Genomic DNA, 19,378 nt, shown 5'->3' with positions numbered 1-19,378 from the left:
CTTCGCATATACCGATATTTCATGAACCACTTGTTGCCTTTATCAGCGTTATAGCATTGTCAAGGGAGACTTCCTTCAAAACGCTAGGAAAATGGTTCTCCTCGAGGCTCTTGTTTTAATCAGAAAGAGAGAGAGAGGGCTAATATTGGTGATAAAGTTGCGGATGATACCTCGAACATGGAGAGGGTAAGTTGAGGAATGATAGGAGATACAGGGCAGGTTACATCCAGCCGTGGGGAAGAGGAAGAGGGAGGATAGTGAATATAGACTGTGGAAAAGTAGCGGCAGAGTAAATCACAATATAACAAGGGGAGTTAGCAGAGGAGCTGACAGGCGGAGAAACTGGACGGGATTGCTGGAATTACGAATGTAAGACCAAAATGGTTTCAATACTGGTCAGAGAGTTCTTTCTGGACTTAACTATTAGATATTTGACGGACGAAGGACGGAAAATTTTTGGAAAAAAAAAGAAATCAGTACGGTTTCCAGAAAATAGAAACTATTCTTAGCGGCAAGTTTTTGTGAACTGCAGTAGAGAATCAGACTCGGTAAAAGCGAAGAAATTGAAGAGAGGATGGGACGTAACAAGAAAGACGATCTCACAGAATGGTATAGAAAGTGCTGAGCGCTTTGTCGAACGTTACTAGAGAGAGCAGAGGAGCCCAGCTAAATGTCCGCAGTGCTGAGTTCATACCTTCGAAATTTGCCTTAGGAAAGGTAAGACTAGCAGGCTTGCGCACTATAGGGGAGTGGAGTCAGTGAGGCTGGGAAGGACAAGATCAAAAGTGCGGTTCGAGTGATTTCTGGAAAGGTTCAACCGGAGTCTGGCGCAGGTGTTCATAAAAGTTTAAATCGAAATGAAAATGAGCTAAAGTAGCATAAGTAAATCTGAGATTCTATCCAAAATCATTAAGATATTGAACCACTCAAAACAAACAAAAGTTATAACTCGGTTGAGACCATACTTTTAGGCTAGTTTCTCGTAAATTCAATTTAGTTAATCCAGTTTATATCACGCTTTCTAGATAAAGTTGGAATAAAAAATCCAATGCAAATAAAAAGAATAGACTCGGGTATTTGCTGTACTTAACCGAGATTTAATGATGGTCATCAATTTATCATTTATGCAAAGCATCATTTTTGTTCCTCTATGCGAAATGTGCGGCTTGAATGATAATGGACCATATTATGTTAAATATGGTTATAACTGAGAGTAATAATAATGCGACTGAATTTTGACCAAAGGGTGCAGAAAGGAGGAAAATTCAGTTCACCATTTAGCTATGCGGTCTGAAAATTGAGACGATCTATCAAACGAAACATTTTTTCATTCAAATTCGCAAATAATTGAGATTAATTCGAGTCCATTATGAATCGAAATCCTTAAATTTTTATCATTTTTAAATACATCTATCATAAAACTTTTGGGGAGTATCATCTGGACCTGTCCCCACCGGGTTGGGGTGTGGAAATTATTGAAAATTTGCTGGCTGAGATTTATTGCTTAAGTAGAATGAAAGTGAAAATTTTCCATTTTGGAATCCCTGGGATCTGAAGTAATAAATTTGTTCATTTGCAGCAAGCCAAGTGTAGTAAAAGTTTATCGCAATCCAAGTTCTCAACAATTGCCTTCCTATAAAAGTTGTACAAAGTAGTGCCTCTTAAAGGACGGTTGGATGAAGATGAACTATTGTGTTTTACTTGGCACCCTTTAAAACTTACTTAAACTCCAAACTTTACACACCAGAATGCACACGTAGCTTGCCTTGTATAGCCCAAGTACATTTTTGATTTTTTCACTCCGCTCCAATTCCTCAATAAAATTTTATTTTATGACCAAAAAAGTTTATATGTGAAAAGAATTTGACGTGAAATAAAACCAATTTGTGCAATTCAGTAACATTCCTCCCGGAGCTCTGTACGTAGTTTAAGCATTAAACTTTCCCAACGTCCAAACACTTTCCCGAGAACCATTAGAGTAAGTTGGCTGAAGTGAAACATGTTGCCGGCGAGTAGAGAAGAATGAACAACGGAAAATAGAGTGAGCCTGGCACAGAAGGATTCAGTACGGGATTCTCCATTGAGGGAAATAAAACTGACGGCCAGGAAAAACCCGAATAGTTATGTATGTACATACAGGGATACCAGGAGCCAATGCTCCGTAAGTCACGGGGGAGGCATTCTGGTCGAGGCAACACCTGGTCGAAACCTTGAGAATGTTCCACACGTTCCTTTTCTCGCTTCCGCCGCCTTCTCAAACGCTTTGAATGTTCCATCTGAACTTTTTCCTTTGGGTTCACCCAAAATTAATCTCATGAAATGAATGAGCGTAATTGAAAGCATTAATTGTGTGACAATTAGCATTTAATTTCTTAACACAATGAATTTAGGAAAGTAAGCAAGGGAGAAGCAATTTCAGTTCCGCTATAGCCAGTTTTTCCGAGTGTCAGCTTCATTGGGAAGTATCTTGGAAAATAAAATAGATTGAACTTCTCTCAATGGAAAATAAGATGCTTTCATAGAGCGCTCCGAATAAGGACCACACTTTGTTGATTATTTCCTTCAAGAATAAGTGAAAGTTTATTTTTATTTCAATTAAATAATACGAAAAAGGAGGGGCCAAAAGTCAGACGTCTTTCGCAATATATGTACATATTTCTTCCAGCATTTACCTCGGCTGCGTTTTGTTTATCCTCTTCTGAAGCTTTCAAGCAGCTTCAGATCAAGAGATTGTGAAGTTCATCTGCAAGACGCCTTTCGCAGGAATCTAATTACATTTCCGCTTCAAGATTTCTCGAAATTGGTTTTCAGTCGTTGACTGGTAAGCATCCCAGTTTAGTCTTCCATTTCGATCATTAATGTCTTGAAGACTCAATTTGTGGAGTATCTGATAGAAACAGCATAATTCGATTTAATAGAATAATTACTTAAGTGAAAGCCGTAATTAATTCAGCAGGATTCTCTGAAATTTTTTCGTTAAGGAATATCCAAGTGTATTTAGCGCTTCACATATTTTTGTTGGTGGTAATCATCCTATTCACCAAACAATTCTTGAGAATTTTTAGGGAGGAAAATTTATGGAAGTCTTTTTGGATTTTTTTAAAACCAAATAGAATTTTAATGCCAGATGATCGCTTTGAGGACACCCCAACCGTTGTTTACTAAGAAACATTACAAAACTGGAAGCAAGTCGAAAGCTAAACACTTCGGAAATGAAAGGTTTGTACGTCCCTAATATGAAAAAGAGTTCTTCGTAAATAAATATTGTTTTTTAAATATACGTAAATAGCGTGAAAATTGCGCATCAGTTTCTACCATTATTTACCCGCCGAGGGAGGATAGAAGTCGTTGTCCCGGGTTGAAAAGTCATAGCGTATATTCGAAGCTGCATTTTTCGGAAACTACCTTGATATGGTGGAGTTATCATGTATTAACTGACTGCTATGCTAAGAGTTATAAAGGTTGAATTTTCAATCCTCTCTTCGGAGGGATGTCCGGATAGCGGAGTGATTAGGGAGCAAGGCTGTCGTACGGAAGGTCCCGGTTCAAATTTGGGATTTGTATCGTGATTTGACGTCGGATACCAGCCGACTCAGCTGTAAATGAGCACCTGAGTTAAATCAGGGTAAAAATTTCGGGCGAGCGCAATGCTGACCACATTGCCTCCTGTGGGGTACTCTAATTCTGCAGTGTACGGTTACGTCTTGAATGAAGTGCTCTAATACACATCAAGATCTTGATCCAATTGGATTATTATTTTCTAGTTGTCACAATCTCGGCAGATTCCGGATTTTACCTAATACCAGCACAAAGTGCCAAGCATTTAGGCCTAGACGATCCTACCTATTTAAATTATAAAGGGGCGCTGGTGATGGTGGCCGGCGGTAGGTCATTGGGAGTAGCTGACAATATTATGGAAACTAAAACCACGCGCTCGAAACCCCAATTCTGATATCTGATGCGTCCGTAGGCGGGGCACTCACATAAAATATGTTCCGTGGATTCCGCTTCTTCATTACAGAATGGACACGTATCACCTTGGATAATTACTACAATACTTCTGCAGGTCTTCCTGCTTTTCGACAGAATTAAGTTTACAGTATGTTCGTTTGGTTCTGGCAGGAAAAATTTGGTCCGTCTAGCACCATTAAGGCTTCGCCACCTGTCATTATGGGAAGCTTGTTGCCAGTTTCCGGGCATGGGGAAAGTTGAAGCCTCTTTTGGTAAGGCATTCGAGATTTCATTTTCCTCTACACCACAATGACCAGGTACCTAGAGTAAATCCACCGTATTGAATCTAAAAACAGAATTAAATTGGTTTCTACATGCTTGAACGATTTTTGCAGTGATCAAAGTACTACTCAACGCCCTCAATACAGCTTGACTATCGTTGCAGATTGCGATGCGCCTGGCCTTCATCCAGGTTGCCGCCCTTAGGATCATATACATTTCAACCTGAAAGGCCGTTGTGTATTCTCCCAAAGGAAAAGCTCACTTCTTGTTTTTATTCGAGAGGTAGGCTCCAGAGCCATTTTCTGTCTTTGCACCATCTGAGTAGAAGACGTCAGACGCATTCTTCTGCTTTGTTCCAGTTTTCTCTTCGTTTCAAGATAATATCACATCTTCTATCAAACAGATGTATGGGGATCTGAGAATCGGAAGGCATTGCGAAAACAAGATTCAATTCTCCCAATGACTCTTCCAATGCTTTGTGCCCCCACGTCCATTGTTGTCCCATATATCTAATCGAATTAGTCTATGAACTCCTCTCATTGCAGTGCCCTGAAAAAAGCAAATCCAAGGGCTGCACATTGAATAATGCATTCAGAGCTGCGCCGGATGCCGTGCTCATGTTACCGGTGATACCCAGTCACACAGTTCTTTGCAGTGTGGCTAGTTTTAGCGAAAACTCTTCTATTTCACCTTAACCCACCACACTACGGATGCATAAGCGAACATCGGCCCAATGATAGCAACATATATCCATATTACTACCTGAGACCTAGGTTTCCATGTCGAGGCAAAGGTCCGCCTACACAGCCCATCAACTGTGAGAGCTCGCTACATGTTTGTTCCAAAGAAGCTTCTTGTCTAGAATAACTCTCAGATATTTCACTTCTCCGGACAGTTGGAGGGTAGTACGCCTCATTTCTGGAAGGCAAGACCATTCAGTTTCCTCCTTTTTGTAATCAATACCATTGTGGTTTTATTTGGATTTACTGAAAGTCCATGCCTGAGACACCAACTATCTGTGTTGATAAGGTTTACTTCAACAAACAGTTTACGCTTTCTCTGTTTGTGAAGAATATTCTCATGCTCGTAAAAATCTGTGAATACCGCCATATTAAATCTTGCCCCCTAATAACGGCGTTGACATCAACTTCCGATAACAAGCTGTGACAACAGCCTATCTAAACGAAGTACTGGAGGAAGAGAGATTCCCGAATGCTTAGAAGAGACTCTCAAGGCTACTGGAAGCAATAATCGAATAAAGCCAGATATCCTAAAGAAAGTGGGAAGTCTGATGTGGAAATGTATAGTATGTACCCTGTTTTCTTCCCTGTAGAGCATGGTGCATTCATGCAACCATTTTATCCTTAATGAATGAACGAATTTTTTTTCATCACATTTAACGATATGCAAGGTATATGCTCTCAGCAAAGAGAGTACAATGATAAACTTAAAGATCCACGACAATCCAGAATTGGAACCAAGGACAACAAGATTAACCGACTAGCATGATACCTCTAAACTTTCACGTCATAAATAAATATTAAAAAAGCAACTGTCATAATAAACCTAGATAACAACGATGAAGAAAACCTTTTGTTTATTAACCGTTATGTTCACCAACTTAGAATCAACCAGTATGGCACAAAAAAAATACAAAAAATAAACGCTCCCTACCAAAAATTTGAAGGCCAAGAAGGTAAGACATTCCTGCTGCTGCAAATCGCTCTTCAGATGTGGAAAGCTTTAGACACCATTTTCGGAAGAAATATTCACATTTTTATAACCATGGAGTGCTGATGACATCATTTTTATATATTCTCCAAGCTGGATCCCCCCTATCCGTGATTAATAGGTACCCAGTCAACCACAACCAATTGAGCCGGATTTCATCTACAACCAGACGGTTGTGATCTACCGCTGATAGTTTCTAATCGGGATCGTCCATCTTCTTGCAGGGGGCCAAAGATTCATTGTCGTAGCTGCTATCGGTTGTGATTTTCGACCCTTGATACGAGAAATTATCAACGTTCTCAAGGTGGTAGTCCCCTTTTCCTTGTGTTCATCAAGGAAGAGCCCTCTCATCACTCCGCTTCGTTCTTGTTATGGACACCGTCACACGGGATATCCAACGTCCAGCGCCCTACACACTGCTTTATGCAGATGATGTTTCCTAGCATCTGATAGCAAAAATGATCTCGAGCAACTTGTTCAAAAATGGAATGATCGCCTCATGAAACACGGTCTCAGATTGAATCTAAACAAAACTGAGTTTTTGACGACCGATCGCCATGAAACAGCCACAATCACCATCAGCGGCAGTGATCTGACCAGAACTGAGCGATTTAAATACCACGGGTTAACGCTATCAGCCAACGAAGAACTGCGTTATGGAATTGCTTCACGCATTAATGCAACCTGGATGAAGTGGCGTTCCACAACGGGTGTTCTTTGTGATCAACGTATCAACGAACGTCTCAAATTGAAAATTTACCGCAATGTTGTCCGTCCTGTCGTTCTCTATTGTTCTGAGTGTTGGCCAACTATAAAAGACAATGAACGGCATTTTGCGGTAATGGGGACGAAGATGTTACGTTGGACTAGTGGCGTCACACGTTTAGATCACATCCGAAATGAGGATATTCGCCATCGTTATGGGGTTGCACCGATCCTGGAAAAGTTGCGAGAGAAGCAAACGCAAACGAGAATTCACTTGCCAAGATTGGTCTGAACATCGAAGTCGATGGTAAACGACCAAAAGGCAGGCCTAAACAACGGTGGCTTGATACGCTGGATTGGGATTCAAAAGCCTCGAAATTGCACCCAGATCAGGCATTCGATAGCGCCAAATGGCGACACTGATCAGGGCGAGCCGACCCCGCTTGTGAACGTGATAACGGCTGAAGAAAAAGAAGAAGATAGAAGGCAATGTGGTTAGCATTGTACTCGGCCATGATTATGACCCTGAATCCGATGCCTATTGACAACTGAGTCAACTGGTATCTGACATTCAGTCACACTGCCACTAGTGCGATTTGCACCGCAATCTCCTAGCGCTATAACCACGGATGGCTATCCGGACAGTCCGGAGCATCTTTCCAACGAGATGTCGATCTGAGTGTAAACATTCATTAAGGCTGAGAGGTGGCGGCGTTCGATTATCACGCGGTCAATTTGGTTCAAAGTTGTCCAGTCTGGAGAGGTCCACGTTAGTGTGTGCACCGCCTTCTGCGCAAACTGCAACACTGCTAATTGAATAATCCGTAGTCCGTCATCATTGGTGTTCTATGTAAGCTATAGAAGGCAACGTACAGTCTGTATACGGGCTCCTCCTTTCCTTGACTGTTAAAATCTCCAAGTATGACTTTGATACCATATCTGGGATAGGCTCCGGTGGTTCGCTCTACTGTCTGTAGAAGGTATCCTTTTCCGACCCTGCAGTCTCTTCTGTTGGGGCCTGAACGTTCATTACAAGTTGTAGTGTTGCTAATCTTACCGAATCACCAACATGGGGGACCAATTGGTGCAATTTGTCCCGTTTTTAGGCGCATCCTTCCCCGTTTGTAGCTTCTTGTTAAGAAAGAAATTCCCAATGATCACGAGATGGATACATGGTTTGGTAGTAGAGCTGTTGGTTTTGATTCAGCAGGCGAATCCCAGGTTCTGTGCTCCATCATCGGTACCAATCCACGTTTGCGCCCTGGGATCTATACTGCCCTTTGTACGCCGGAGAATGCGTATACGAGGGCTTGTGTACTTCTCTGTTATATATATATAAGTCCATACCCCGCTACCTCAAGCAGTTTACTTAGTCGAGAGAGAGAGAGAGAGAGAGTTACTGGACGCCCGCCAAACGAGTATTAAGATACCTTATTTCTCTTCTTCCTTTACCCTTTTAGAAGGGGCTGAGTCGGCTGGATCGGATTCACTTCTTTTCTTAGTCATAGGTTCGGTCCGGATGGAATCGAGAGTCCTTCAAATCATCATCTACCGTATTAATCTATCAAAATTTCCATCGGTTTTTTGGTCGTTCCCCATCGACTTAGATGTTCAAACCAATCTCACCTGGTGAACTTTCACCTTCGCAAATTGCATGACCAATACATGTAAGATGCCCCTTTCACGACATTTTGTCGAGGAATGCAACTTCACTGATCGTCTTCATTATCGCGAGGCAGCATAGGTCCTTAGGTCGATGAGTTCTTAGCAAATCGCTGTCACTGTCAGTGTCAAGCGTTTTACTGCTGAATGGGGGGAATTATTCCACTTTTGGACAAATTAATGTAGATCAGTTTTCTTGTGAGACACACAAATACAGGCAGTACCGAATTAGGGATTCTTCTCGAAGCAATGCGGGATAAACGAATTTATGTAGATGCTAACAGGAAACTATATCTATATATCTTTACCGAACGAGGTGTTAATATTTACTGGGGGTCCAAAGGAATAGACCCTTATATTGTTGTCGAAAAAGTCAGAGTACATATATGCATTTCAGGGAAGCAGTGAAGGAGGCCGGTTATCTACTATGCTTTTTTGCATAAAAGCTGCTCCAAACCCCCTTCCTTGACGGACGTATGAGACACATAAATATACATCATCACTGTGTGGGGGACCTAAAGAGAACTTTACTTGCACATAAATAATATCTTTTTTACACTATCTGCAAACTAATAGGTCCATTATTAAGTTTGATGGGCCGCTTCGCATTCTAAAGTTCAACATGCTTTTACTATTATAGGTATCTTTATTCCTATACAATAGAAATTACTCAATTGATATTTCTGATTATTTAGATCGGTAGCTTATATATAAACAACCAGCAATAACAATCCTGCATGAATAGCCATTTTCCGATCTATTAAGCCTAACCGAATTAGGACGTTCAATTCAATCACAATAATAAATCAGCAGATTGAAATCTAATCATATTTGTTACGCACAATCTAACCGATTACAAAAACAACCAAAGGAAGACAAATCTAATAAATTCATTGGCATTATGCCCTTAAAACCTCAGAGCTGACGAAAACCGATTAGCCCAAAACAAACTTTAAATTTCCCAGAACATAAGTAACCTTCTCCATACATACATCCCTCAAATAAATAATTTACAATTTACTTACAACCAATCCCACATATGGTTGAGTCTGCATGAGATCGTCCTTCTCCCTTATCTTTACGGAAATTCGTCGTCTAACCCTCATTGTCAGAAAAGCTTATTATGAAAGAGGCAGCCGGGTTGCTACAGACTTCGGGGTTCAAAAGTCAAAATGGGGGAAGACGTTCGATCTCAGGAAAAGGAAGGTTTAATATAGAACAAGATGAAGTGGAAAAGAGGTTAAGTGAAAAGTATAAGGCTCTCTAGGAGATGAAAAACTTTTTGGTATCAGTCTTTGGGATGCCCAAGGATGGCAGGATTGAAATGCATCAATATGATGGATGCGAATGTAAAATTAAATCCCTGGAGTTCTGAATAGAAAACACACCAGTTAGTGGAGAATTGGAGGGAAACGGGCTCGTCATGGAAGCGTCTGGTACTTTTGTAATGGATAATAAGATATTGAAAATGAACATGCAGATTTAGTGGTAAATGGGAAGCTAATAGTGAACGAATTATGGATTTTCTCACTACGTATTTCTGCACTTCTTCTTACCGAATTTCATTTCTAATTTTGCTTCCTTGGAGGTGTTTTCACATATCTGCATGGAATATTTACAAATATATATCTATGAGGAGTAGATTCCTTCCATTGATGCTTCCCAGGCTGTGTACATCCTGAAAGTTGGCCTAATTCCACACCCCACCACTCAGTCTAAACCAAGTTTCTGGAATGAAATACCTTAAGGGAAGCTTTGAATATCCTAAACATCGTCTTCTCATGGAACGTTATTATCGACACATATCCTTATAATCATATAGACATCCTCATTTGTCGCCATTGTGTCGCGTCGTAAATGAAATATTTCATGTTAACGTATCACATGCCTCATTACGGATATGTCAGAAACGTTCCTTCATTGCTCATGGGAAATAACTCTAAATTGCAATTGCTTGAAAGGGAATTCTCAAAGATGGAAAAGCATCTACCACTCCTTTCTAGGTTCCTTCCCACTCAAATGTATGTTGAAGGCATTTCATTAGTTTCAGGTCAATTTAGCTTTTCGGGTAATGTAGTCAAACTGGGATAAATCAATCGATTACACTTGCCGAAAACAAAGTAAAGGGGAATGATCCAACTTATGGAGTCGTCGTCCTGGAGTGGGATGTAAAGCGGAATTCTGGCTTCCTGAAAATGAAATGCTGTTCATATAGGAAGACTTGGTACAAGTAGTAGGTTCTACCCTGAGGGGATATACACATAGCCATGTATGGCATTACATTTCAAGCAATATTGGATTTTCCGACCGGGAATTGTTCATTGAACCTTGAACCTTTTATTTATTTCCTTATTTAATATATTTTGAGGTAGGGCAGGGAGAAGAAAATTTAGTTCGATGTACCGTGTGAACTGGATACCGGTAAATCTGATTTGCGAGAAGCTTTGAATATCTTCTACAATTTGGCATCACTTCATGAATCGTCTGATCTTACCGAGAGCTGCAGCTCCAAATACATCCTTCTACCAGATCCATTGTACTCTTTATCTACTAATATCCTATTCAACCACCTCCTAGGAAAATCAAAAAAAGTCTAAATTCTCCTGAAATGCCAACAAGAATTTTTTATTTATCTTATATCGATATTTTCAGACTATCTTAAATTCACTGAGGATAATTGGTCCTCTAAATATACTATATATATTGGGTTGGGGAAAAAGTAATGTCATATTTATGATCAAATTTAACATACTTCGAATTATCCGATTTAAGTCAAATATGCATCGTTTCGTTCGCAAACTTGTTGCCATTTAGAAGGCAACTCCATTGTCCCCCTCTTATAAAACCCCCCCTCCTTATTTGCAAAAAACTCAGCCACTTAGTAGCACCAAGAGCGTTTTGCATGGACCGGAAAAGATGGTAACCACTTGGTGCTAGGTCCGGACTATACGGTGGGTGCGATAGGACATCCCATCCGAGCTCCCGTAGCTTCTGGCGGGTCATCAAAGATGTGTGAGGCCGAGCGTTATCCTGGTGGAACAGAGCACCATTCCTATTGGCCAATCCTGGCTGCTTCTGGTCAATCGCCTGCTTCAAACAGTCGAGTTGCTCACAGTAGAAGACCAAATTGAGGGTCTGGCCATAGTTGAGCAGCTCATAGTGGACGACTCCCTTCCAATCCTACCAAACACAAAGCAAAACTTTCCTAGCCGTCAATCCGGGCTTGGCGATGGTTTGGGCCGGCTCGCCGCGCTTCGATCACGATCTTTTTCGCTTGAGGTTGTTGAACGTGATCCACTTTTCATCACCATCCGCTTCAAAAATGGGTTGAATTCGTTCCGTTTCAGCAGTGCATCGCAGGCGTTGATTCGGTCCAAGAGATTTTTTTTCATCAACTCGGGTGGCACCCAAACATCCAGCTTTTTTTTTGGAATCCAATCTTCTGCAAATGGTTCCAAACGGTTTTATGGTCCTAACCCAGTTCCTGGCCAATCGAGCGAATGCTCACACGGCGGTCTACTTGGATGTTTTCGACGATTTTATCGGTTTCTACGACGCTTGGCCTACCAGTACGGGCTGTATCTTCGACATCCACTACATCAGAAAGAAATCGGTCGAACCAACGCTGTGATGTGCGAATCGTTACAGTATCGGACCCATAAACTTCACAAATTTGTTTGGCCGCCTTCATTGAGTTTTTACCTCTCAGGTAGTAAAAATGTAAAATATGCCAAATTTCTCCCTTGGTGGACTCCATCTTTGACGCGCTATAGCTTGAGACTAAAACGTACGATCATAAAACTGTCAAAGAGACACCTGTAGCCCAGATTGTCATCTTCAAATCGCCGTATAGTACGACCCGATGCGATAAGTACAACACAAGATATGTTTAAGTGTCGCCATCTATTGACAAAATACGACATTACTTTTCCCCCCACCTAATATATATATATCATGTTTCAATTCTGGTTTTTTCTTCCTCAATTTCGGTGGGATTATTCTCCTGGCGTTCGGATCGCGATTCTATCCCCAAATCCTCTGTGGAAAGAGAAATACTGTACCGTTGTTAACCAATGAAGAAAATATCGTTAATACTTCCAGATTGGGTGCGATGTGCATTCGACCTTTTCACTTAATGCATCAATGGTGGGTATCGAACCATTTTGCCAAATTTCTTTACATTTAGACGCGTTTACATGGCCGTCCAGCATCAGTATTTCCCCAGATCTGTGTCTTGTTATGCACCCTCAGACCATGACATACGGAGAATGTTTTACGGTTGATAACATGCATTCATCGTTATACCACCCTCCCTTTTTTCGGCGAACTAAGGCTGTACTATTTGGTAAAATCGCACTAAATTTGGCCTCATCAGAAAATTGACTCTTTCTCCAGCGATCCATGCTCCAGTTTCGTCTCTCTTTCCCCCAGTCGAGTCGCCATTTCTTCATTACTTTTATCAGAAGAGGCTTTTTGGCAGGCTTTCGGGAAGGATATCCAAGCTCGTTCAGAGGACGCTCGCAGGCTCATCTTGCATGAGGTTGATTCCTCTAGCTCTCTCTATTCAAAATTTGGCTTCGTGGACCCTTCATTCCTTACATTGAATGGCCTTAGTGCCGATAACGATGTTCGACTGTCGGAACTGATTTGAATGGCGAAGTTCCCTTATTTTTGTTTATCTTCTACATTCTTCTCCTGACAATAAACTAAGCCTGAAATATGGTAATCACTTTTTCGAGAAGTCTTGCCAGTTCCATAATTGTGTCTCCCGAGAGCTGCTGTGAACCCAAACCGTAATTTGTGACTGACCTAGCCAATACCTGGAAAGTATATTATTCCGAAAGACTCGTGGTTATTTGTTAAGTCCACACGGTTTGTTAACTGCTTTCATCATTATTCATAGAATCAATAGTTGTGCCGCAGATAGCATAGTTTTCGTCGATCTGGTAATACTTCGAAAATGGTGGTAGCAGTGACAAGCTCCCGTTGTTCACTACCACCCTTCGGCCACCAAACAACGTTTGCGTATATTGAAACGGGATTTATTGTTGATAGACACATTCAGTTGATCAGGTGGGGCGAAAATCACCAGATCTTACCTGTTGGTTCTAGAATACCGCAGGCGGTTCTACAGCACCAGCACTCTCTCGAGTTGGGAGCCGGTTTCGAACAGGATCCTAACTGCGAGATTTTGATACAGGTTAAAAAGGATCATAATTGTACAGTACTGTCTAGCAACAAAAAGTGGTAGTGTTAGTGGATATAGTGAGGAAAGATGCTTTCTATGGGAAATTACACACAGTCCAGGAGAGGCTTCCTAAAATTGACATTGGGACCATGATGGGTTATCTGAATGACTAGGTGGGCTCCGACAACCCCTTGCGCGGATATATGATAAGAAAGCACGGTCTTGGCGACCGTAACGATAATGGTGGAAGGTGGTGTAAATTTATACAGCTTCCGCCGTCTCGGCATTGGTGGCATATTGCTCGGTCAGCTGGGTTTCTACTGGCCAACACCATACGAGCAATCACATTGACCACTTTGCGATCAGCACCATAAGAGCTGCTTTCTGGAAGTGCGGCACTGAAACTGTATCACCATCTGATGGCCGTTTACCTTCGCTTGCATGTTACGTCCACCACAGCGTTAGAGAGCTGCGAACCCCGACTTCAGCAAAGCCAGATTCAGATCCAGCTGTCGCCCGCCGCCGGTAGAGCTATCCTGCTGATCGAAAGGCAGATGACTGAGTAACCCACCTGGGAACATTGATGACCATTGGGATGCCATCAAGAAAGCTCTTTTGCCGCGTTCTACGTAGGTCATCGGTCACGTGCTGAAGGTGCGTCACAAGATCTGGTCGCCTACGAAATCGTGGAAGCCGATCGATGAACGAAAGGATTGTAGGCTCTAGTGATTGGTGCTTGCGTTGGCGAGTGTGGGGTCCATGATCCAATACCGTGCAGAATCCCTTGAAGTTCAGTGAAGTATGCGCCGTTCCAAACGAGATTTTTTTATTGCATTGCGCAGAAGCTGCATCAGTTCGCAATGATTTCACAAGTGTATACCGTATTTCAAAAGAACTTGCATGTGGGCACAGAACTTGCGATCGCCCTGTGAAGTTTTTAACGGTGGATTCTTCATCCAAGATTACGAGCAGCTGAAGAGGAGAAAAGACCTTTCACTATGGTTACAAACCGTATCACAACCAGGGAAGTTCCGCCTCTTGTGGATGAAATGGCTAGTCACCGTAGTATGTGGATACGGACTGCTCCTCCAGATTTATTCATTGCTGCTCTTACAGCTGCTTCAGACCTACTACTTTCACTTATAGGGCCATTCTAGTAATTCGAAAACCATCTCAGAAAGTGGAAGAAGGGGATGATTGATAGGATTCTAAAGAAGGATGTCGATCTTGATTGCGACAGTTGGAGGGATACCCGTGTGCTCCCTGCCGTGGCAAAGATAATGGCTAAAGTAACCTTGGAACGCGTCTGAGAACATCTTGAAAGCTTGATCGACAGAGAGCAGGGTGATTTTGGCTATGAATCCTTCTGAATTTACCACATCAATATTTTGAGGATCATATTGTCACAGTGTGTTGAGTTCAGATCTCCGCTTCACCTACTCTTCATCAATTTCGAGAAAGCGACAGCGTGAATATGGAGTCCGTGAGGCGTGCTTTACGCAGAGGGGCATTCCGGTGAAGCTAATAGCTATTACCAAAGGGATATGTGCTAAATATGGATGTACAAAATGTCACATGCTACACCTCAGAGGATTTGGAAGTCCAAACCGCAAGTGGCAATGGATGATGAAATTATGATATAATATTTGACTGTCTGTGCCAATTGGATTTCCACCACTAACAGCGTTAGCATGTAGCTGTCCCACCCACCAAATGACAGTAATTTCCATGACAAAGTCTAATTTCTGGGTCCAAACCTAGCTATGGCTAAGGAAGCGCAATTAAAATGGATGGTTTGGCTTTTACTCACCTTCTAGCCGAGGAGGTGGAAGGACTACTTTACTACGACTGTCAATTGTATAACATCTGATGAAGTCGAACCTGCCTTGAATGAATTGCAACCATCCGCACAATGTGTATACAGGAAGCTTCTTCAAATGATAGCGAAAATCTTTCCGCTTCTCCTCTGGATGCTTTCATGCTGGATACCGTACTACCTTTCTGATTATTGTGCAGTAATTAGTTTAGATCCTCTTTCCGATTCTTCGTCATTGCGTTTTCGCTTTCGACAATAACAACAGCGAGTATGCCTGTATTATCTTTCATTATCTCCATCACCATGCTCTAATGTTAGCCAAATGAGGAGGTTTTGGGTGGTGGTACTCCTCTTCTCTGTCTCTCTTCTTTCGTTATCCTGTTTTTCCGATTTTCCAGTCACCTAGTGGTCGAAGTGAGTCTTCTGAATGTCTTTCCTTCTGGTTTGATTGTCTTGTAGTTTTGCGATTTTATGATCTGGTGGTCTTGTGGTTTTATTGGCTTGGGTCTTGTGGTCTATTGGCATTTCATTCTTTTGACATTCAGGCTGTCCGGTCTTCCCACCTTTTAGTTTTTTTTTTAACTTTCTCAAGTTTTGTTCTTCTTGTCTTATGTGATCTTTTATTCTTGAGCATTGTGTTTTTTGATCTTTCATTTTACTTTTTCTATTCTATTAGGGTAGTTAGCTAAATACTGTACTCTTACATGTGAGTTTCCCACCTAATTGGAAACCGCATAATTGAATATTTCTAGATACAAAAAATAAGGTACTGTAGCCGTCTTGGTGGTGAGACCAAGGACTTCGTCTGCCTATCCAATATTTATGTTCAGTTGTCCTCCATTTTTTCCTGATAATGTGAAGTTTAAGTTAACGTAGATATAGCAAAAGGCCTAAATAACCATCTAGGATGACTGCGTTTGAGAGCAGAGCTACTCAAAACAGGGAAAAGCTCGAAAATTCACCGTACTGGTCCGTCCGCATCTAAGTGCACTTCCACGAAAGTTCCATGTCGACCCATGCTTGCAGGCTCAAGAATATGGAGGGCCTTTGGGAGCATTTATTATTATTATTATTGCAATCGCACCCGAATCTGAGAAAGAAAAGAATTTGGGGAAAATCATGAACAGTTAAGACCTGAAGACAAATGAGCCTGAGAATGCAAATCACCATGGATTTCTGCTCCTTAGATTGCGACTCCGGGTTCACGAGAGATTCATTTGCGCCATCCAGTCGCTGTTTCTTTTTCGATTATCTACTTTGCCCAGAGGTGGCTATGTTCTATCAAGGTGAAGTTGGCTTCCGTAGTGCCCACCGAAAAAAGCTTGCCTACCATGACATTTAATGCTGTAGGGGAGGATAGAAAACTAGAATTTGAGTTCACGGCAGGATTTGAGGTCAGAAAGATAATCAAAACTCATCGTTGGCTTTGAAAAGGAACCCGGATAGTCCTGGATAGATGCTGCTGAATTTAACGGAAGGTGTAGTGGAAGGATGGGTCAGATAGAGGGAGCGATTCTCTACTTTACCGAGCAAATTAGTGAACCATTAAAGTACTGCGCATTAAACCACTGGAGAAGGAAAACGCCCAAGCAGTAAGTAGGAAAATTACCCCGGAATAACTGGTAGAACACTTTATGAAAGTGTGACCACCTCCGTTGCAGGCTATGCCATGCCATGGGGGCATCTACTCAGGAGTTGCCAACGAGCGGATCGTCCTACTAATACGTGGCGCCGAATAGTAGAGGCGGAAGGCTGGTCGATGTGACGATGCGACCCATTAAAAGAATAATAGTAACTACGTATGTACATTGAGAAGAGGCTTAAAAACTGCTTTCTTCTTGGGTACCAGTTCAAGCAATAATGATCCGTTTCGAAGTGATGGTTGTAGTTACGAATGGCTGTCCTGAAGTGGCGGAGAACAAATAACCAAATTGGTCGGGTATAAAGACCGTAGGGAAAGTGCTACCGTCATTGCTGGGATAGGGGTGGTCACGAGGTCGATTCAAACTCGAAAGTTTAACACCAGAGAGGCAGTTAGATTATGCTCGAGAGAAAGCGGAATGCCTGACATATAGTAGGGATGATGCCTAACATCAAGGGTCCAAGATACAGTTACATGTTGCTTGGTACTTGAAGTGGTTCCATCCATATTGATTTAGATTACTATGTTAGTTGTTTTTCTGAGTGCGCGAATTGGAATCGGTAGAGAACTGGGTAGAGATGAGCTTGTATTTATGTTATGATGTTGTCTTCCTCAATGCCGGAGCAGAATGTGCAGAGGAATCTACATAGGATCATCCTATTTGATTTTAGTAGACTTGACTTTTCAGCTGGCTATTCTTGGTTCTGAAAATGACATCCAAACCATGTTTCGGCAGCTTCTATTTCAGCAGAATGGAAATGTCGCCCGATGATGTTCTTGTTCTTCTTTGGGATGTTAATCTGGAGTAAACTTGATGAGTGTTTATCCCAGAAGTGTAATTGTGCAGTTGTTGATCCAATTGTTGGTGGCTTAGTCGGTTTATCCGTCTGATAAATTTTATTCTTCTCCTTCTCACTATCTTCTTTCACCAGGCCCTCGAAAGACATAGGATGGATCATGCCACAGAGAGAAAGACCTTGTGTTAATCTGCGTGGTTTGTTATCTTGGGGATGACCTTTTTGGTATCCTAAATCTTCTTCTTCTTAACTTAAAGATATTAAAATTGAACTGGTGAAACTTTTTCCTATGACGTGCTGTTTATTCTTTTGATTTTCTTCAAATATGTACATAACTTAAAAGTGTATCTTGCTATTTTTACCAACCTACGTTACTGTTACTCCAGGTTGGTAATAATAATCCTATTCATCCTAATTAAAGCTTCAAAATTAGAACTTCCATCTGATGGCATCTGTCTAACTTTTCCCTCTGATTACGCATTCTAAGCTTGAATAATTCCTTTAAAACGTAAAGCAGCCAAAAAGAGCAACTTCGAAACCTAAAATTAAGGAAAATAAATTCTGAAATAAATTCCAGGAGAAGCCCACTTTGTTTCCCTTTTTTTATTGCCTTTCTTCCTTCAAAAGTTAACTGCAGCCCTTCGAATTCCATCAGACGTACCCTAATAGCAGCGGAATGCTGCTAAGAAGTTCCTGTTTAAGGAAAAGTTGGTGTCAGAACAACACTTGCTCGAAGATTAAATACCTGAACCTGAAGTTTTGTTCCTGGCAAGGAATTCAGCACTGGATGCGGATGTTTCTTTTATATACACTTTTATGCATATAAGAATGAACGCACTTATGTATATTGAGGGCGTGTTTGGGGGTTTCCCTCAAGTTTTATCGGTTTAAAGTAGGAACGAAGACTTGATTGAAATTTATGTCGCATCTTGTACTTGTGGGTTAGGAATCATTGGAAAAGAATGGGAATTTAATTAGCGGGAAACGGGACAATAAATTGGTTGGTGGCTAGACCAGCTTAAGAGGCCATGTCAATTGTCAGCGTTCTGAAAAAAGAAACCGTACTTAGCGGAATATGTTTGATTTCGACTTTCGGATATAAAATTAACGCCAACAGTTAGTGGAAACCAATCTGCCTAGAGAGTTTATATAAATAGATGTAATGTCAATTTTATTGCAAAATAATAGACGAATCTGTTTAACCATTGCAATATCCGTTAATGGTATTTGAAAATAATTTGATTTGATTTTAATTCGGAAAATGCGGAAGTCCTCACAAATCAGGCATTATGCAAAACAGAGCTTCGACTTTTTCTTCGACCTGAGATCTGGGAAAATTCAAATTAGGAGCAAAAAGAAGCACAGAGAAAGTCGTTTGTCTGAATTCATCCGCTGTTTAACATTCAATTTCAGGCCTGTTCGCCTTCCTACATTTCTAACACATCACACATCTGCAAATCTCCCATAATCCTTGTAAATTGCTGAGCAGAAAGATGCCACATTCACACTAGAATTATCGTCATTTTTGTCCTTTTATCCTCAAAATTGAATTTCAATAAAATTGTTTATCAATAAAACTAACAACGAATTTATGTAAATCTACA

General features: G+C 41.3%; 2 protein-coding genes across 4 annotated transcripts in view; one reads left to right on the top strand and one right to left on the bottom strand.

The window, feature by feature from the left end:
• Nucleotides 1–19,378, bottom strand: part of LOC119647112 (potassium voltage-gated channel subfamily KQT member 2) — a 1,176,525-nt gene that overhangs the window by 867,108 nt on the left and 290,039 nt on the right. The gene's annotated exons all lie outside the window — the stretch shown is intronic.
• The window catches only part of LOC119647116 (thiamine transporter 1-like), a 124,330-nt gene that overhangs the window by 63,010 nt on the left and 41,942 nt on the right, over nt 1–19,378 (top strand). The gene's annotated exons all lie outside the window — the stretch shown is intronic.

This window comes from Hermetia illucens, chromosome 1, assembly GCF_905115235.1.
Source record: "Hermetia illucens chromosome 1, iHerIll2.2.curated.20191125, whole genome shotgun sequence".
NCBI classification, from domain to species: domain Eukaryota; kingdom Metazoa; phylum Arthropoda; class Insecta; order Diptera; family Stratiomyidae; genus Hermetia; species Hermetia illucens.
The sequence above is the reverse complement of the archived record's forward strand: the minus strand, read 5'-3'. Positions and strand labels throughout refer to the sequence as shown.